We start from the raw sequence: 18521 nt of genomic DNA on the forward strand, positions 1-18521 counted from the left end.
TAAAAATGCATGATTCCTGAAAGCGTGTCTCACTTTCTTTACTTCCAATATAGATGTTTGTTTGGTTTTCCTGCCACTAAATGTGAGTTGAGATCACAAAGAAGTGTTGATAGTTCATCAGGGACTGGGCATTTGCAATCAAAGTTTGTGAAATAATTGCATCAATTCATTGAATAATCCAGTCACAATAAAAGACTTTCTTAAATTACCCACAAAATTTTGGAAAGACTGGTTTCATTTATTTAATGAAACTAACCAGTAACACGTTATGTCTCCAATTTTGTTTTTTCAGTTGAGATCTGGCTTAATATTCCTCAAGGAGAAGTAGAGAATTTAGGCAAAATGTATTTTAAACTATGAACAGATATTGATGTGCTCATATCCAAAAAGACAATGCAACTAGATGGGTATATTTTGTGTATTATTTATTTAATTAGCATGTACACTGACCCCACCACTGCCTTCAGAATATATCTCTCTGACAAAATCAGAAGAGAATAAAGAAGAAAAGGGAGGAGAGGGCTTGGGTGGGTAAATCTAGGTTGTGCTTCATACAAGTGGCTTGGGGCTTCCAGGACAAATTTTAACAGAAGCCACTGCAGCCTAAAGACAATGCCCTTCTGCTGGGGCCACTGAACAAAGATGAAAATAGATCAATTAAGCATTACTCCACTTATAGTGCTTTTGGCAAAGACAATCTTTCAGAATTCTTCATCTGCCCTTGGCAAAACTTCAGAGAATTTCCTCCTGTTATTCACGCTTGTGGCACTTGGCCAAGAAGAAATTCCACAAAGAAAAACGTCTATTTTTTTGTCAAAATTGAGAGGATGGGAGAAAGTACAGGCTCATAGTAGGCACTCAGGTTCTGCCATTGACCTCTAGGACAAACCCCACCCACACCCCTACCTGCTGGCTATTGATCTTGGCTATGGCTCTGACCTTCCATGTCCCCACTTGTGGAATGGGGTAATGACAGTCCTTACTTGGCAGGGTGGTTGGGGGACTAGGTGAGACTGTGCTAAAGATGTACAGGTCACATAATAAACTGAGAAAAATGGAAGCTTTTGTTCAGAGGAGAGAGAGAGACAAGTGGAGTGGATGGAAATACCCCATGACTGTTGAAATTGCCATCGCATCAATAAAAATTATATCTCCATGGCTTTTCTTTTTAACTCATAATACCTTCAGGTATTTAGCTGACACTCTCAATATATTTTACACTTTAGCTGACACTCTCAGTAGATTTTACAAAGTAGGTAATGTTGACTGCTCTGTAATAAAGATGTCTTTTGTTTTCTTGTCTATAAATCAAATGGAGAAGTCTATTGGTCTTCTATTGTTAACCTAGGCTTTTATAATTATTTCAACTGTCTTCTCTCCACTACTCCATTCACTGACTCTGCCTAGGCATGCTTTAAAAAACCCATAAAATACATAAAGTATATCCATTCCTAGTAGCCATCACCATCAGGAGAGAATTTAAACCAACTTATCCCATATCTTTCAACCTGACTTTTTTTCAAAGGACCTATCTCTATCTGAAATTACTTTATATATTTTTATTTTCTTATTTATTATCTGTCTTCCTTACTAAAATGCAAACTTAAGAAGAATAGGGGCCCCTTAGTATTATTTACCAGTAAACCTCCAGTAACCTGACAGTACTCCATAAATACTTGTGGTATGAATGTTGAATAAGTGAATTTGGAAATGAGTATTTATATCGCCATAAAGTATATGTTTTCATGGTTTCATATAATACCCGTCTGGTTTTACTATTTATCTTGTTGCATATGACATTTCTGAAGTAATCCACGAATTTATGTCCTATTGGAACCATACTTGCTGAATGTGTAATTTTCATCAAACCATACTAATATTAATCAAAATAAAAGGAATCCTTTAAAAATATTTGTTGAACTTGAGCTTGTATCATGTCTTCATAATGAGGTTTTTCAAGTAGAAATTTCTTTTTTTTTTTTGAGGTATGCAAGCCTCTCACCGCTGTGGCCTCTCCGACTGCGGAGCACAGGCTCCAGACGCACAGGCCTAGCGGCCATGGCTCACGAGCCCAGCCACTCCACGGCATGTGGGATCCTCCCAGACCAGGGCATGAACCCGTGTCCCCTGCATCGGCAGGCAGACTCTCAACCACTGCGCCACCAGGGAAGCCCCAAGTAGAAAATATTTTAAGGAGCAAAGAGCTATTCTCTTATATTCTATGTCATGGGCAAGGTACAAGACACAACATCAGATTAAAGCAAGAAAAATAAAGAAGACAAAATATCAAGAAAACTGAAAGCTAGGTTTTTGAAAAGATAAATAAAATGAGTGAGAATGGCCCAGGGAAAAAAAAAGAACATAAAGAATAACATTAAGTAAAATAGATAGCTAGTGGGAAGCAGCCTCATAGCACAGGGACATCAGCTCAGTGCTTTGTGACCACCTAGAGGGGTGGGATAGGGAGGGTGGGAGGGAGGGAGACGCAAGAGGGAGGGGATATGGGGACATATTTATATGTATAGCTGATTCACTTTGTTATAAAGCAGAAACTAACACACCATTGTAAAGCAATTATACTCCAATAAAGATGTTAAAAAATAAATAAATAAAATAAAATAAAAAGTCACTGAAGTAAATGTTAAAAAAAAAGAACAACATTAAGGATAAAAAAGGATATATAACTATAGGGTACAGTAAATATTTTTAAATCTCAAGAGAACATGATGCCAGTAAATTGGAATCTTAGATTAAACCTTTGCTAGCAATTATAATTTTTAAAAATTCGCTCAAGGGCTTCCCTGGTGGTGCAGTGGTTGAGAGTCCGCCTGCCGATGCAGGGCACATGGATTTGTGCCCCGGTCCGGGAAGATCCCACGTGCCACGGAGTGGCTGGGCCCGTGAGCCATGGCTGCTGAGCCTGCGCGTCCGGAGCCTGTGCTCCACAACGGGAGAGGCCACAACAGTGAGAGGCCCGTGTACCGCAAAAAAAAAAAAAAAATTCACTCAAGAAAAAAAATTAAATCTGAATAGACCAAGTAAAAACAAAATTGGTTAATATTCCCAGAACAGTAACCAACTGCATCGCCACTGGACACAATTTATTTGAGTTTCTATAGACAAGAATCAATTGCATTACAGTCAGTTTTCTACATCTTATGGAGCTGTGAAATAGCTGAAAGACATTGAAAGGCAGAACCAGGGCAGACGGGTGCCCTAGACAGGAGACTCAGTCATTCCTTTGTCCATTTCAAAGTCTTTCACAATTTTTTTTTGACTGTCTAAACTGTATTTTGCTATTGATCTTTAAATATTGACTTGGGGGTAACCTTCTTTTCTTTCTTTCTTTCTTTTGGCCGTGCAGCTTGTGAGACCCTTGTTCCCCCGCCAGGGATGGAACCAGTGCCCCCTGCAGTGGAAGTGTGGAGTCCTAACCACTGGACTGCCAGGGGATTCGCAAGAATTTTAATTTTCTTATTTTTATTTGAAATAAGAAATCAGTGGAGCAAGTGCACTGATAGCTGATATCAGATAAGTCTATGGGAAGTCAGATCATACCCTTGGTGACCCACCGGTTGATCTCAACTGCTAGCAAAATGCTTGCAAGGAGATGTATAGAGTCAGCCTCAGCTAAATAAACCGTCTTCTTTTCAGACAACTTAAATTTTCAAAGCAACATTTAAGCAAAATACACTTGAACCTTGAACAACACGGTTTGAACTGCGCAGGTCCACTTACATGGCAGATTTGTTTTGATAGTAAATATTACATTACTACAGGATCCTTGGTTGGTTCATGGATGAAGAACTGCGGATATGGAGGAAGCTCAGATGTGGAGGGCCAATTATAAGTTACAAGACGATTTTTTTTTTTTTTTTTTTTTTTGCGGTACATGGGCCTCTCACTGTTGTGGTCTCTCCCGTTGCGGAGCACAGGCTCCGGACGCGCAGGCTCAGCGGCCATGGCTCACGGGCCCAGCCGCTCCGCGGCATGTGGGATCTTCCCGGACCGGGGCACGAACCCGCATCCCCTGCATTGGCAGGCGAACTCTCATCCATTGTGCCACCAGGGAAGCCCACAAGGTGATTTTTAACAGCACGGAGGGTTGACTCCCCTAACCCCTGCATTGTTGAAGGGTCAACTGTATGACAATTTTTTCAACATCTAAGCAAAATATAGCCTTTCTCCCAGCCCATCTTACTCTCAAATCATGCCCTTGTTACTCCTGAAGTAGAACTCAATGTCCACACATGGGAGCATTCCCTGTGGGTTAGAGTTCCATATGTAAGAGTCTGCTCTTTTATGAAATGCAAACATTCCTTGATTGGCAATGTGAAGTCATCAGCTGTGCTACTTGCCTAATATTTTCAAAAAGGGACAAGCGGCTGAGGTCAGAGCTCTGAGGTTGCAGGTTGCAGGGCTTGACAAGGAGGAGATTGGAAGAGCAGTCAGGTACCCCACCGAGGAAGGAAGCATCAGAGAACCAACAGCATCACATGGAAATGGCACCTGGGATTCGAGATAGCTCATGACAAGAAAACAGTGACTATGTTAAAAAAAAAAAAAAAAGAAAGAAAACAGTGACTCTGAAAAGAGATGCGTAGGTGGTAAGGACAACATTCATCTCTGCGTCTGTTCCCAGCCTGGTCAAGGATTGACAGGGTGATCCAATTCCCTATTTCCAATGCCAAAGACGAAGAGGAAAGGTTTTGGGCTAGCCTCACCTAGGTTGTTTGTTCAGATACAAGACATTAGTTCTCTGGACCATTGACCTTGTATAGAACAGGCAGCATTTTCTGCCTGCCAGTTCTGCATCCTTCCAACAGGCAGTGAGCATCAAAGAATTAGCCTTTTGTAATAAAATCAGCCCTTTAAACCACTCAGAAGACTTATGATAGGGATCACTACCTGGATTAATTTGCTACCAAACAGAGAATCAGATGTCAAGATGAATAAGAGAGAACAGCCAGATGGTTGGGTTTGAAAAAAAAAAAGTGCAAGCCTTTATTCCTTCCCTCTTTTTCTTTCTTGCTTTCTATCTTTCTTGTTCTGGTATTTTCAATTGAATTAGTGTAGGTCATCTTTTCTAAGTCAATATGTGCTGAATTTTCAATGATTTAAGGGCACTCATTATCTTTCTACCAGAAGGTGGTTCTCTGAAGAGCCAGCCCCCTGTCAGCATGACATGATGGTGTCACACATTTCTCAAGGCAGCCTCCCAGGGTTGCTTTTGACCTGGGTTGTACCCTTTAACGAGGGGGCAGTAAATGGGGGTCTTCAGGATTGGTTGCCTAACGTGAGGGGCCCATTGCAAAATGTAAATACGGGTACTGTGTTCAAAAAGCAGTAAGACTTTCAAGACAGAGATAGAAGACAATTAAACTACATGGAGGGCCACTCTGAGAACAGGGTCCTGGGTGACTGCACAGATCACGGGCCCATGAAGCTGGCACTGGTGATCTCAGTGAGGGAAAGCAAATCCTTTCTCACTATTGATTTAGTAACTAGTTATGCCAGAGACTTGAGGTTTATAATTTGGGGGCCAAATACACTGTTTGGACTGGGAAGACTCTAATAAATGTTATGCTTCCAGAAGAAAACTGTCTATTTGCAAAGAAGGCTTCAACCCTGGATTTCTTGGAATTTACAAGATGATTCAAATTACTTTGTAATTACATTCCTTGGGGATCCATGAAGATCTCTTTCGGAAAAGGTTTTTTCCTTCATTTCATTTAGATTCTATCCACCTTCATACAGTAACATTCCTATCATAGATTATTTGGGTAAAAGCCCCATGCATTACAATATTTCAGGGTCCCATTTGTGTTGGGGTTTATGAATCTGTCAACAAGAAGCAGTCACGTCTACTGACAGTATTTAATTTTTAATGCAGGGTTTTTCAAACTAGGTTCTGCAGAAGTATTCTTGGGTGCCCTAAATTTCAAGTTTGGGAAACATTGTTTTTTGTCTTAGTCAAGTTCTGACCCAAAGGTTTTGAAACCTTAGTAATTAATGAGAAGGTCTGCGCCCTTTCAAATGACCATATGGAAATAAAATGTTTAAAAGAATAGCTGAGGGAAAAGGAAAAATGGCAAACTTCATTCAGATAAAATTTAGTCTACTGGTTAAAAAATATTTGAGGTTACCAAATATTGAGGAAGAACAATGTTACCAACCACAATAGTAGTTTTAAACGTTCATTGTATGACACACAATTTTGATATGTGTCATTTTTCAGTCCTTTGAGTTGGGTCCTGATTGAGCCTCTGTTTTGCAGATGAGGAAATTGAATCAGACCAAGGTCTCCAGCAGAAGGAGCAGAAGTTTAATTCCAGCACCAAAGTCTGATTCTAAAGCCAGGGTTTCCCCCACCAATGGTATTTCTTTACACACTTTTGCTAGAAAATCTTTACACATGGAAGTGTTTGTCATTTTAAGCTTTTGCAGGATCTGGGGATCTGTAGAATCTGGGGGCACTTGACTTTTTAAATGTAGGCTTTATTATTATTTAGGTATAGGAACCAGGAGACAACTGCCATTGAAAAGATAGTTTGTTCTTCATAGTTACCAAGAGATGGGGGGTCATGTTTACACCACACAGGGCCACATGGGGAAGCACCAGGGTGAGTCAGGAGGCAGAGAGAGAAAGGGAGCAAAATGTGGGTGAGAGCATTTACTGTGGTCTTTGTGGGAAGGGATGGATGAGACAGGGCAAGCAGGCATAAGTTTGACTCATTTGAGTAATTTCAGTGGTCTCTGGAGTGTAGGGGCTGTCGCAAATTGTCTAGTACCTGGCCGTTAAGTGATTAGGGCAGGGAAAGAGTGGCCTGGAGTGTGAAAGGTGGTTGTGGTATGGGCTCTGGGTTGGTTGGTTTGCATATGGTGAGTCATTTACAGTCTATAGGAATTGGTTAGCTCTGGGAGGAGCAGTCTTTCCAGGTTAGCCATGCCCCAGATGTAAAAGCATCAGGATACAAAGTATGCTAATACAAGGACCTGGAAGACACAAGTAGACAAGAGACCCAGGAGCTGCTGCCTGGTCTGAAGAGTCACCTCTTGGGAGCAATGTCCTCTCATTTGTTAAGACAATACATCTTTGGAGAATGATTAGAAAGAGGCATGCAAAAATGTGTGTGCAGCTCGTGGAGACAGCCCTGTTCCTCAGAGCTGCAACCACACGTCCCAAAGATGTAGACTTGAGAATCAATGGCACCGGAAACAGAAAGCAAATGTGACACTTGGTGATTGCAAGTAGTCATGATTATCGCTTCTCAGTAATTAGGCAGAGATGAGACGCAATCTAAAATTTTTTCAAATGCATATTACCTTTGATTTTCTTTTCTCACTTTGCTAGTTTCCCAGTGTCAATAAACAGAATTAGTGTTGATGAGCCTTGGGTTCCTCAGGCCCCACATCAGGGGTCTTCACTCTACCAGTCCCCACCCTGCCTCCTGCTCTTGTTTAACCGGTCCTTGATCTGGACTCTCAATTGCCTTCCTATTCCTACTGGGAATCTTGAAGTCCTGTGGGCTGAGGACTTAAGGCACCAAGATGTCTGGGATCCCTGATCCCATCCACCTGGAAGACTCACAGACAGCTGCTGACTTCAGTCCCTGTCCAGACCCCTATGCTCCTTTATGGGTCGACCATGATGCTCAGAGCTGAGCTCAGCTAATGGGACACCACGATTTGATTCCAAGGCTCTCAGACTTTAAGTGCACAGCTCATGGGTTAATAGGTTTCCCTTGCCCTTCCTCCTAAAGTGCACCCTCTACTGCCGCCAGGGATCCCAGGCCCTCAAATCCCAACAGTCAGATTAGATCCCTTTCCTGGAGAAGTAGAGCTGTCCCCCTGCTCGCCTACAGGCAGCTACATCCCCCTTTGAGCTCAAAGTTTTTCTACTGACCTTAGAAAAGACAAGTTGATGTTCCACTGTCAGTCTTGCTAGAACAGAGAAAAAAACAAAAATACAGAAAAAAAAGATGTTTCCCCCCAGGGCATTGTCCTACACTTACTTTCTGAAAGGTGTAATCATTTTTCTCACCCCTTTCTACTCCCAGCACAAATATCCTCAAACAGAACTTTAGGTCAAGGTCAAGGCCATTTTGTTGCATGCACACACCTCAACATCTTGGCTGTCTCTTCTCTGATACTTAAACCCACTCATAAGTAGACATACAGTATTTCTTTCCAATATTTACTTGGCAGTTACAACTTTATGATGGGCTAGTAGAAGGAATGTGTTTCACTCCTCATTTTTTTACATTCATTCTGCCATTCTCTCTCAAGTCAGCCTTTGTGATGGTCTTGATCAGGGCTTGGCAAACTATAGCCCATGGAGCAAATCTGGCCAGTTGCTTGCTTTTTATGATGCAGGGATGCCCTTAAAAGTCTTATTGGAACACAGCTATGCTCATTCATTTGCCTATTTTCTATGGCTTCTTTCAGGCTACAGCAGCAAAGTTGAGTAGTTGCAAATTAAAATGTATAGCCCACAAAACCTACAATCTTTACCAGCTGGCCCTTTGCAGAAAACATTTGCTAGCCTCAGCCTAGATGATGTAAGGTTCAGTTTCTGGCTCCAGTGCTTACCAGTGGAGTGACATTGAGGTAGTAACTTAGCCTCTTTTCACCTTAGTTGTCATATCTATGAGCCAGGCATAGTCACACCCACCTCAGGGATGTATGAGAAAAAAATCATCAATACTTGGAAAGTTCTCAGCAGTGATTTGCACCTGGGAAGTGCTCCACTTAGTAGCTAGCTATTGGCATACAAATAATGTGTCAATGGGATCATAAGGAAAAAAAATGGTTGACTTTGGTAAATGTCTCTGAATCTCTCAGTTCTCACAGACGTCCTGGTTACATCATCTCTGCACAGACAGAATCTGTGCCCTGACGTTTTTCGTGTCCAGCTCATGTCTAAACATATGTCTTACATGTATAGGTGATAAAACAATGCCTTTAACCTCGATCAAGATATGTGTTTCTGAGCATCTGAGTTGATTGTCAATATTACACTAAGCACAATGGTTGACGCATGCTCTGCTAATGTCACAAAGTGTGGTACATGGCAGGGGGACAATTATTCTTTTATTGTTAAAAGAATAATTTAGAAGAAGCCAGGAACTACTAAACTGAAAGAAACAATTAAAATGTAATTTTCAGATAAGCTCAAATGTAATCTGTCTCCTATTCCTTATCATGGGCTAGATCCAGTCTTAATTGAGGGGGTCAAACTATAGTTCTCATAAACAAAAGTGTTAAGTTCAGGAAAATCATATACCTCACCTAATTTTAAGCCCTATTTTGTGCTTCCTGTGTTACCATCTTTCTGAGCAGTAAATAATAGAACATTGCTATTGACATTTATAGAGCATTCCATCCCAAAGCAGCAGAATATACATTCTTCTCAAGTGCACATGGAACATTCTCCAGGATAGATCACATGCTGGTCCACAAAGCAAACCTCGGTAAATTTAAGAAAACAGAAATCTATATCAAGCATCTTCTCTGACCAAAACACTATGATGCTAGAAATCAACTACAAGGAAAAAAGGAAAAAAAAACTGCAAAAAACACAAACTCCTGGAGGCTAAACAATATGCTACTAAACAACCAATGGATCATTGAAGAAATCAAAGAGGAAATTTAAAAAAAACCTAGAGACAAATGAAAATGAAAATATGATGATCCAAAATCTATGGATGGAACCAAAACAGTTCTAAGAGGGAAGTTTATAACAATAAAAGCTTACCTCCAGAAATAAGAAAAATCTCAAATAAATACCCTAAACTTACGCCTAAAGGAACCAGAGAAAGAACAAACAACACCCATAGTATAAAAAATTTTCATTGAAACATCAACCTACGAAAGAATCAGCAAAAAAGAATTGATGTTCCTTTACACTCTTGCTGGGTGACAGCAGTGCTGGAAGAACAGGATGCCTTAGTACTCTCCTTACCCTTCCCTCGGGGGCAGCAGATGCTTCTCCTGGCTTCACAGGGAGGTAGTGTGGTGTTGTGGTCATGCTGACCAGGGGTCCAGAGGATCTGAGCTCTGGTGTTGGTTTTGCCATGTAGCCCTGGACCATTGAATCATCCTCTCCAAGACCTGTATTCCTGGGATGGTTCATTTTATATGTCAACTCAGAGGGCATTTGTGGATGAGATTAGCTGTTAAATTGGTGACCTTTGGGGTAAGCCGATAGTTGTCCATATTTGTGTGTGGGCCTCACCAATCAGTCGAAGACTTGAATAGAAGAAAAAGACTGACCTCTCTAAGCAAGATGGAATTCTCTGCTTTCACACTTGATCTATACCATCAGCTCCTTTGGGTCCCACACTGCAGTTATGGGCTTGCCAGCCTCCATATTTGCCAGGGGCAGTTCTTTATAATCTCTCTGTCTCTGTGTGTGTGTGTGTGTCTCTCTCTGTTTCTCTCTTCCCCCAGTCTGTCTGTCTGTCTGCCTCTGTATCTTTGTTTCTATCTATATATGTATATCTATCTATATCTACCTATATAGATATAGATATCTTTTATATCTGAATAGATCTACCTATATAATGATATACCTATCTCTATGTAGATATACAGAGAGATATCCTATTGGGAAAACCCTGACTGATACAATTCCATTTGTAAAATAGCACTTGAGAAAAGTCCCTGTTAATGCAAATAAAAACTACCATGGATGTCCAGGGTGGAGTCATTGACCATCACATGTAAATGTGCTTCACCTCAAACGTGTGACTTCATCTTGCTTCCTCGCACAGCAAAAGGCCTTCTCATTATTGGAGTGATTGAGAGCATAAATGCTGGAGTCAGATTCTATAGGTTAAAATCTGAGCTCTGCCACTTAGGAGCTTTGTGGGAAAACTACTTAACCACTCTAGGCCTCAGTTTTCTCATCTGTAAAATGGAGATAATAAAAATACCTACCTCTCAGGATTACTGTGAGAAATAATGAGCTAATACAAGTCAAGTTAATATAAGGTTTCTGACCCTCAGTAGCTGCCTATCTCAGTTAAGATAGACCTGGTTACACTGCAGTGATGAATACCTCTTTTTTTTTCTTTAGAACTTGTTGACTGGAAATACTTAAGTAGTCAAGTGGAGCCTTAAGAAATGCAATAATTGGAGAACAGAATTAACAGCTTTCACAGTTATTATTATTCAGAGCATGTATTTACATGTATTCATGTGTATGCATATTTAATTAATATTATGTAGTAAGGAGTCAACTTCACCTTGCTTCCTTGCTCAGGACAAAAGACTTCTTTTAGCATTAGACTGATGCTTTCTTCAGGAAGCATCCTCTCCATCTTACTTAGCAGAGATAAGTATGGCTTATTACCATCTGGTACAGCTCCTCCAATAGTTATAGCCCTGAGCTATGAGATCATCAGTCTCCAAGCAGATAGAAGCAGTTTAGCATCTTGGGCTGATATCAAGGAGCTTTCCTATGGAAGCAATTACACCCTTGGTGGTAGTGGGCAATAATTAAAATGCAAATATGCAGTTACTTACTAGCTCTTGGAGGTCATGCCTCCTGCATTTCATTCTGAACTTCTTGCTCAATATCTTTCAAATCTCCCCTGATAATTTTGGCTTCTCAGAAATAATTCCACCAAGGCAGAAAATTGGCAGTCAAAGAAGTTTCATTGGCCATTAGATCACTGTATTTCTTAACTTGTAATTTTCCATTGCTCTCTGTTCTCCATTGACTTTCCATTCTCCGTTATATTACACAAGTAGTACATGGCATCGATCTTGACACATGATATACATTCATTTATCAAGGATCAATCCATTAGGTGGACTCTTCCCAGGAAAGTGTGAGCTGTGTCAATCAACTTAAGAATGTAATATAGGGACACACTATGTTATAAACAACTTCTAAAAACATGTGCACAGAGAAAATGCTACTCAAGGACATTTAAAATAGCTTTTCCTTATTTTCAGCTGAATCCCCATTAAGAGTTTAGGTATATTTAGGTAAGTGGTCTGTGTCCTTGACAATCTTGCCATTTTTAACTTTTCCTTGTAACTTCCTCAGGGTCTGATGAGTGTGGCTAGCTAAGGGAGAGAATATGCTGAGAAAATCATTAATTGTGTCTCCTAGAAGGCTTGTTGTCTCTGAAGAGAGGAGCAATGCAATCCAGTTATGTATTCAATCGATTTTTATGGAATGCCTACTATGTGCTAGATATAATTTTAAGCAATGGGACACATTGGTGAACTAGCTGACCAAGCTATCTTGTGAACATTCTGGTGGAGAACATAGATAATCCCAAAGAAATTTGAAAAATGGATCCTATAATTGAAATGAGAATCCTTTGGTTGTGAAAGTGGGATTCAGCATATATTCTGGAAGAAAATCCAGCCTGACGCTTTGCTGGATTAAATGTGGGATGCAAAGAACAAAAATGAGGAGTCAGAATGACTCCTAAATTTTTGTTCTTTGCAACTGGGTAAATGTTGGTGCTATTAGCTGGGAAGATGGATAACTATATCAGTGAGGGTTCATACAAAAAAAAAAAAAGAAACCACTCCAGGTGTTTTAAGCAGAAAGAGATTTAAGATAGGGAATTGAGTGCTTACAGAAACCTTGGAAGAGCTGAGGAAACACAAGTTAGGGAAGGTGACTAGTAGTATTCAGTTCTGCCACCACTGTTTGGTCCAGTGAATTTAGGAATTGTTGCTTCCACCCAGAGATTAGGAAACTACAGGAAACTAAGAAACTGATGGTGATGGTTGAAGCTGCCTCACAGCCCTGAGTGGAATTATCTCAATGGAAAACCCAGAGGCCACTGAAAAAACTTGTCTGCCAGAGCTCCCATGCCCAACATCAGTGCACAGGGGAGAAGAATATATTCTGTTTCTCCTCTACCTGCAAAATCTCACACTAGAGCATTTCATTAGCAGAACACAGCTGTAACTGGAAGCTGAAAGGCAAAGGAGCCTGGAAGATAAAATTCCCAGCCTTTCAACTGATTGTCAAAAAGAAGCATACAGCACATGAAAGAGGGGAAGAACTGGTCCTTATAGGCTGGGGGAGGGGGAATAATAAAACATTTTCAGATTGTTTGGTCATAAGTTTTCCTGTGGACACAAACACATCCAAGTTGGAAGTCTCAAGTAGGCAGTTGGATACACAGGTCTAGAATTCAGGGGAAAGGTAAGGAGAGAAATATAAATTGGGGGGCCACAAACATACAAATGGTAACTGAAGGAGTGCAACTGGAGAATATTACCTAGGGAACAAGTAGATTGAGAAGAGGTCCAAGAAAACGGTCCTATATGCTTTTAGGAAACTGGGATATGGTGGCAATTGAGAAATGCTCTAAGATAAAGAAGGTTAAGTTGGGACCTGAAGTTAACTTAAATGGCTTAAGTAATCCAGTCAAAACTAGGAGAATGTTTAGAGGTCAGGAAGAGGAGCAGATAACAGCCAATGAAACTGAGAACATGAGAAAACAACCTAGAGATGTGGTTTGCTGACAGTCAAGTGAAAGAGGAGAGAATGATAATCAGTGTGAAACACTGATACGACTTTTAATAAGATGGAGTATGAGAATTTAACACTGGATTTTGTCAGATGGCAGTTGTAGGTGATCTTAACCAGAGTAGTTTCCAAAATCCTAAATGAAATAGGCTGGAGAGAGAACATAGAGTGAGAAAGTACAGCAAATTTACCCAACTCTTTGGAGTAGTTGTGAAGTAATATAAAGATAGCAGAGACACAGAGTAGCAATTGGAGGTGATGTAGAGTCTAGGCAAGGCATTTTTAAAGAAAGGCAATATTAAAGCAGCCTTGTGTGTTGATGAGCATAAAGCACTATCATGACGGTCAACTTGAGAATGGAACAGTCAAGACTCAAATTGATTGGCAGGTCATGATCAACATGATAGGGTTCTCTATTCTGATTCCAGATGATACTTGACACTGTAATTTTTTTTTTAAGGAAGACATAGAGTTTGCTTTCAAAGAAATATATACATCAACAAAATTGAGGAGCAATTTCCAATAAAATGTAAATAAGATCAATATTTTATTTTATTAATTATTTTCTGTTTAAGTGGTGGAGGCAGCGAATAAAGAATGAATTGTAAAATTATAAGGGGGAAAGGTAGAGGAACACTTTTGGAAACCTCTTTCCTATAAGGTCTTAAAGAAAGTTAAGGGCATGAATTTTTGGAGAAGAGACAGGTGAATTTTTCAGGGATGTATGGCTTACTAATAATGAGGAATCAGCAAAGTATGGTGGAAATATCAAAAGAAGTGGGATAGCTGGAGCAGAAGGGCTATAGTTGGGGGGCCCTGAGTGAGGGTCTTGTCTTTCACCCAGTGGGTAATAAGAATCCACTTAATGGGTAATAAATGGCAGATTCTTGAATAGGGTGATAAAAATGACCTATTTTGCCCATGTCAGTGGATCCATGAGTTATTTGCTCTAAAGCAATGTTGTAAGCCTTGGAAATGAAGGAAGTTCTTCTGGAATAATGCAACTGTCCATGCCAAGACCTACAGTACCAGTCCACTATGTGTCCATCCAGGTGGTGCTGTGGCAATTCCCTTAAAGCTACTTTTACTGTTTGTTTTCACTTGTTTCCATAAGAGTGAATACATACTTAATTGCAAAGCTTCCATCAATAAAAGTTCTTATCATACCTCATTACACAAATATCTTTCATGTGTGCTAGACACTTTCAAAAGTTTAATAATTCTGCATCTGATTTGCATCATCTTATTGAAACAAAGACAGTCTTGGCAATACTGCCTACCAAAACAGGCTTTAAGAAATCACAATGATTTTTGCAGCTATATACTGACAATCTCTCTCTTCTGAGTTTCCAGAAAAAGCTCTGCTCTCCGTGCTCTTAAGAAAACTCAGGCATTGGCGTAGGGAGATATTCTTGGAAAACACTCCTAGTGTTAAGAATGTAGAAATTAAGACCAGGTAAGTTTAAAGGAATGGCTTAAGTATTCCTGTCAGAACTTCACAGATAGTGTCAGCATGATGGCCTTGTTCTCTGGTGACCCTTCACCAATGCGGTATAATATCCTTTGATTCCATTTCCTATCATCCAGGGAACCCCCGAGAGACTCATGCTCCTGATTCATCAGCCCTTCATGGTATGTGGTAACATCCCTCTGTGTGACTGAACAAGCAGTGACTTTAAAAAAAAACAACGGTCATACAGCACATCACAGAGCTCAACAGGGAGATAATTGATGTTCTTCCTTTCTGGTTTTCTGTAAAATAGTGAAGAATGACTCTTTCACCCTGTGGTATTTTGTGTAGTGAAGCAATCATAACTGTTTAGGCTTCTTGGAGGATAGGGTTTTTCTGGAAACAAATGATGAAAGGGTGGTGGGTTGCTGGCAATCCAGAGAAATACAGAAGCAGGCTCAGAGAAAGGAGATGGAAAATGCTTCAGAGGACATAGGATAATCTCACCCAGAAAATGAACACACACACACACACACACACACACACACACACACACACACACATCTTGTTAAAAAGCATTAAAGCAAACTGAAGCCTTTAAGTTCCCAGTACACAGAGCTCCTTAAGGGTAATTCTGTTAACTTAAAAGGAAAGGCTGGTCCTTTGCAATGAACACAGTTTAGATTCTGGTGGATAATCAGCTACTGTGCTCCATTGCTGTCTTACTGAACTGGTGGATCTTGAGGGCATAGTATGTTGAACTTCTGCACGCCAGGCCCTTATTCCAAGTGAGCTCACACTGCTGCCCCACTCAGTTCTTGGAAGGTTTTGATGTTGCAATTTTATTCCATATTCAATGGTATAGAAAATACAGAGCTTTGGGTTTTGGTTCTCTCCCGTCAATCAATCCACTGCGGTTGTTGTTGATTATCGTTGTTGTTAATACTTTGTTTTGTTTTTAATACTGGTTCTATTTGTGGTTTAGTAGTATGTACGGAATTTGGCTTGGCTGGTCAATCAGTGAGATCTCCTCCAGTTTGGGATTCTTAGCCTGGGTTGCACTGTGTGCGGGATAGGTTTTGCCTCCTCTAAATGCCCAACAGCTACGGGACCCTCAACAAATGTAACTGAATGAAAGACAAATTTTTCACGTGCGGGTTTTCCTTGCTCTGAAGTGCACAGTAGACATTAGCATTAAGCCCCTGCTTGGCTTTGGCCACCTTTGAAGCCAAGGCACTGTTTTTCAAGCAGGTGGGTCTGTGTTGAGATGCTGTCATCTTTCTAGACAGTTCACCTACTGCAGAGTGATGCTTTGTGCTGCTGAAAGGAGCAACAGCTCCACCATATGTGTGATTCTCTGTAGCTTCCTGAGGCCCCTGTATCCTGGGGTTGTTCCCGGGGACTCTCTGGCAGGTGATGCCTACATGGCCTCCACCCACCCCTGAGTAGATGGATTCAGCCAGCTTTTCTTGGCATTCTCCAAGGCAGAGCTTAGCTCAACAAGCACCAAGATGTCCTCAGCTTCAAATACGCCTGTTTCATCAACATATAGTGACTCTGGCTCACTTTCCAGCATTTTCCCTCTGAAAATAAATTTACTTATGGAAATAGATTTATGATGACTCAGGGGCAAACCCCGGGGTTTTACACAGGCTGTTTTGGCATTTGGACTTAGTTCTTACTGTTTCAGCCTCTCCAGCTACTTATTCTCCAGTTTCTACGCTCTATTGAATGAAACATCTTGGTCCTCACCCTTCTGTCAAGATGGGTGAAGGATCCTATCAGAATCTCAATGCACCCTAATTATAAACTAACCATTCTAGTCCAACAAAACATGGCCTCCACCACCCACAGGATAGACTTGGCATTTGTTGCAGTGTGAAATCAATTTCCATGTACTAGACCATCAATTTCCATGTATATAGACCACCAAAGGGGTTACTGTAAGGGTCTGAGGAATAACTTAGTATATGTGACCAGCAGTGTGGGAAGAGGAAAAGAAAACGATCTCTTTAAGGGTGGATTTTTTTTTTTCTAGATGGAGGAGAAAACTGCCCTGATTATCAAGTCAGTAGTTGCTGAAGATAAAATACTGCCAGAATATGGATTATGAGGGAAACCAAGTCCCAAGTGTTCTCCACTGTACACTCGGGTACAACCTGGAGTTCTTTTCAGAAAGGGGGTGGAAAGAGCATCAGGAACCTTTGGCAAAAGGGGAACACCCTGCACCCCAGGCTAATGTGGCAAAGAGGCACATCAAAGGCTCAGGAGGTGCAGCCTTTCTCTCTTCCTGGGATGCTCTGAGAGCAGCAGGTACCCCACTCCTGTCCCTCCCCTTCTGGGTGTTTTACCATGCACTGGGAAAAGGCATGAGTGCTGGGGTCAAGTCAAGCTTGCTTTGAATCCTGGCTTTGCCAGTTACCAGTATAGTGACTTTAGTCACATGACCTCACTGCTGCCATTACCCAACGGTAGAGCCAGGGAACTAACGGTAACTCTCCTTGATTTTTAAGGATTTAATGAGACAATCCATGGGAAGTGCTCAGCACACTGTATGACAAATCCGTGAAGTTTCTTCCACTCCCAATCTCGGTCCTCAGTCCCTGGTGGTCTCACAAGCAATTGAGGGCACAGCTGGAAAACCTGAATTCCAGGGACAGAGTTGATTGGATCTGTTTCTGAGACCATCCACCTCCTGAATGAGGGACGGTCTTTTCAGCCACTAGGGGGCACCAATTACATGGAAAAGAAAGGGTTGAATTTAGAAGGCTCAGTCCATTGCCCTGCAATGAACGTCATTTAATCAATTTTTTCTCTTGGAACAAAGTTTGGGTGTGGTTGATACAGAAAGGTGCCAAGTATACCTGTTGGGGAAGGTGGTAACACTTTCATGTTGTTTGAAGAGTTTTCTTAGATCCCTTCCATGTCCGGCTATTGTGGACATACAATTAAAAAAAATAATAGCCCCTTTTACTTTCTTTTTTTTTTTTTTTTTTTAAACATCTTTATTGGGGTATAATTGCTTTACAATGGTGTGTTAGTTTCTGCTTTATAACAAAGTGAATCAGCTATACATATACATATGTTCCCATATGTCTTCCCTCTTGCGTCTCCCTCCCTCCCACTCTCCCCATCCCACCCTTCCAGGCTGTCACAAAGCACCGAGCTAATATCCCTGTGCCTTGTGGCTGCTTCCCCCCAGCTTACAACGTTTGTTAGTGTGTATATGTCCATGACTCTCTCTCGCCCTGTCAAAACTCACCCTTCCCCCTCCCCATATCCTCAAGTCCGTTCTCCAGTAGGTCTGCGTCTTTATTCCTATCTTACCCCTAGGTTCTTCATGACATTTTTTTCCCTTAAATTCCATATATATGTGTTAGCATACGGTATTTGTCTTTTTCTTTCTGACTTACTTCACTCTGTATGACAGACTCTAGGTCTATCCATCTCATTACAAATAGCTCAATTTCATTTCTTTTTAAGGCTGAGTAATATTCCATTGTGTATATGTGCCACATCTTCTTTATCCATTCATCCGATGATGGGCGCTTAGGTTGTTTCCAT

The sequence above is a fragment of the Neophocaena asiaeorientalis genome, unplaced genomic scaffold (assembly GCF_003031525.2).
Source record: "Neophocaena asiaeorientalis asiaeorientalis breed wild unplaced genomic scaffold, Neophocaena_asiaeorientalis_V1.1 scaffold45, whole genome shotgun sequence".
NCBI lineage: Eukaryota > Metazoa > Chordata > Mammalia > Artiodactyla > Phocoenidae > Neophocaena > Neophocaena asiaeorientalis.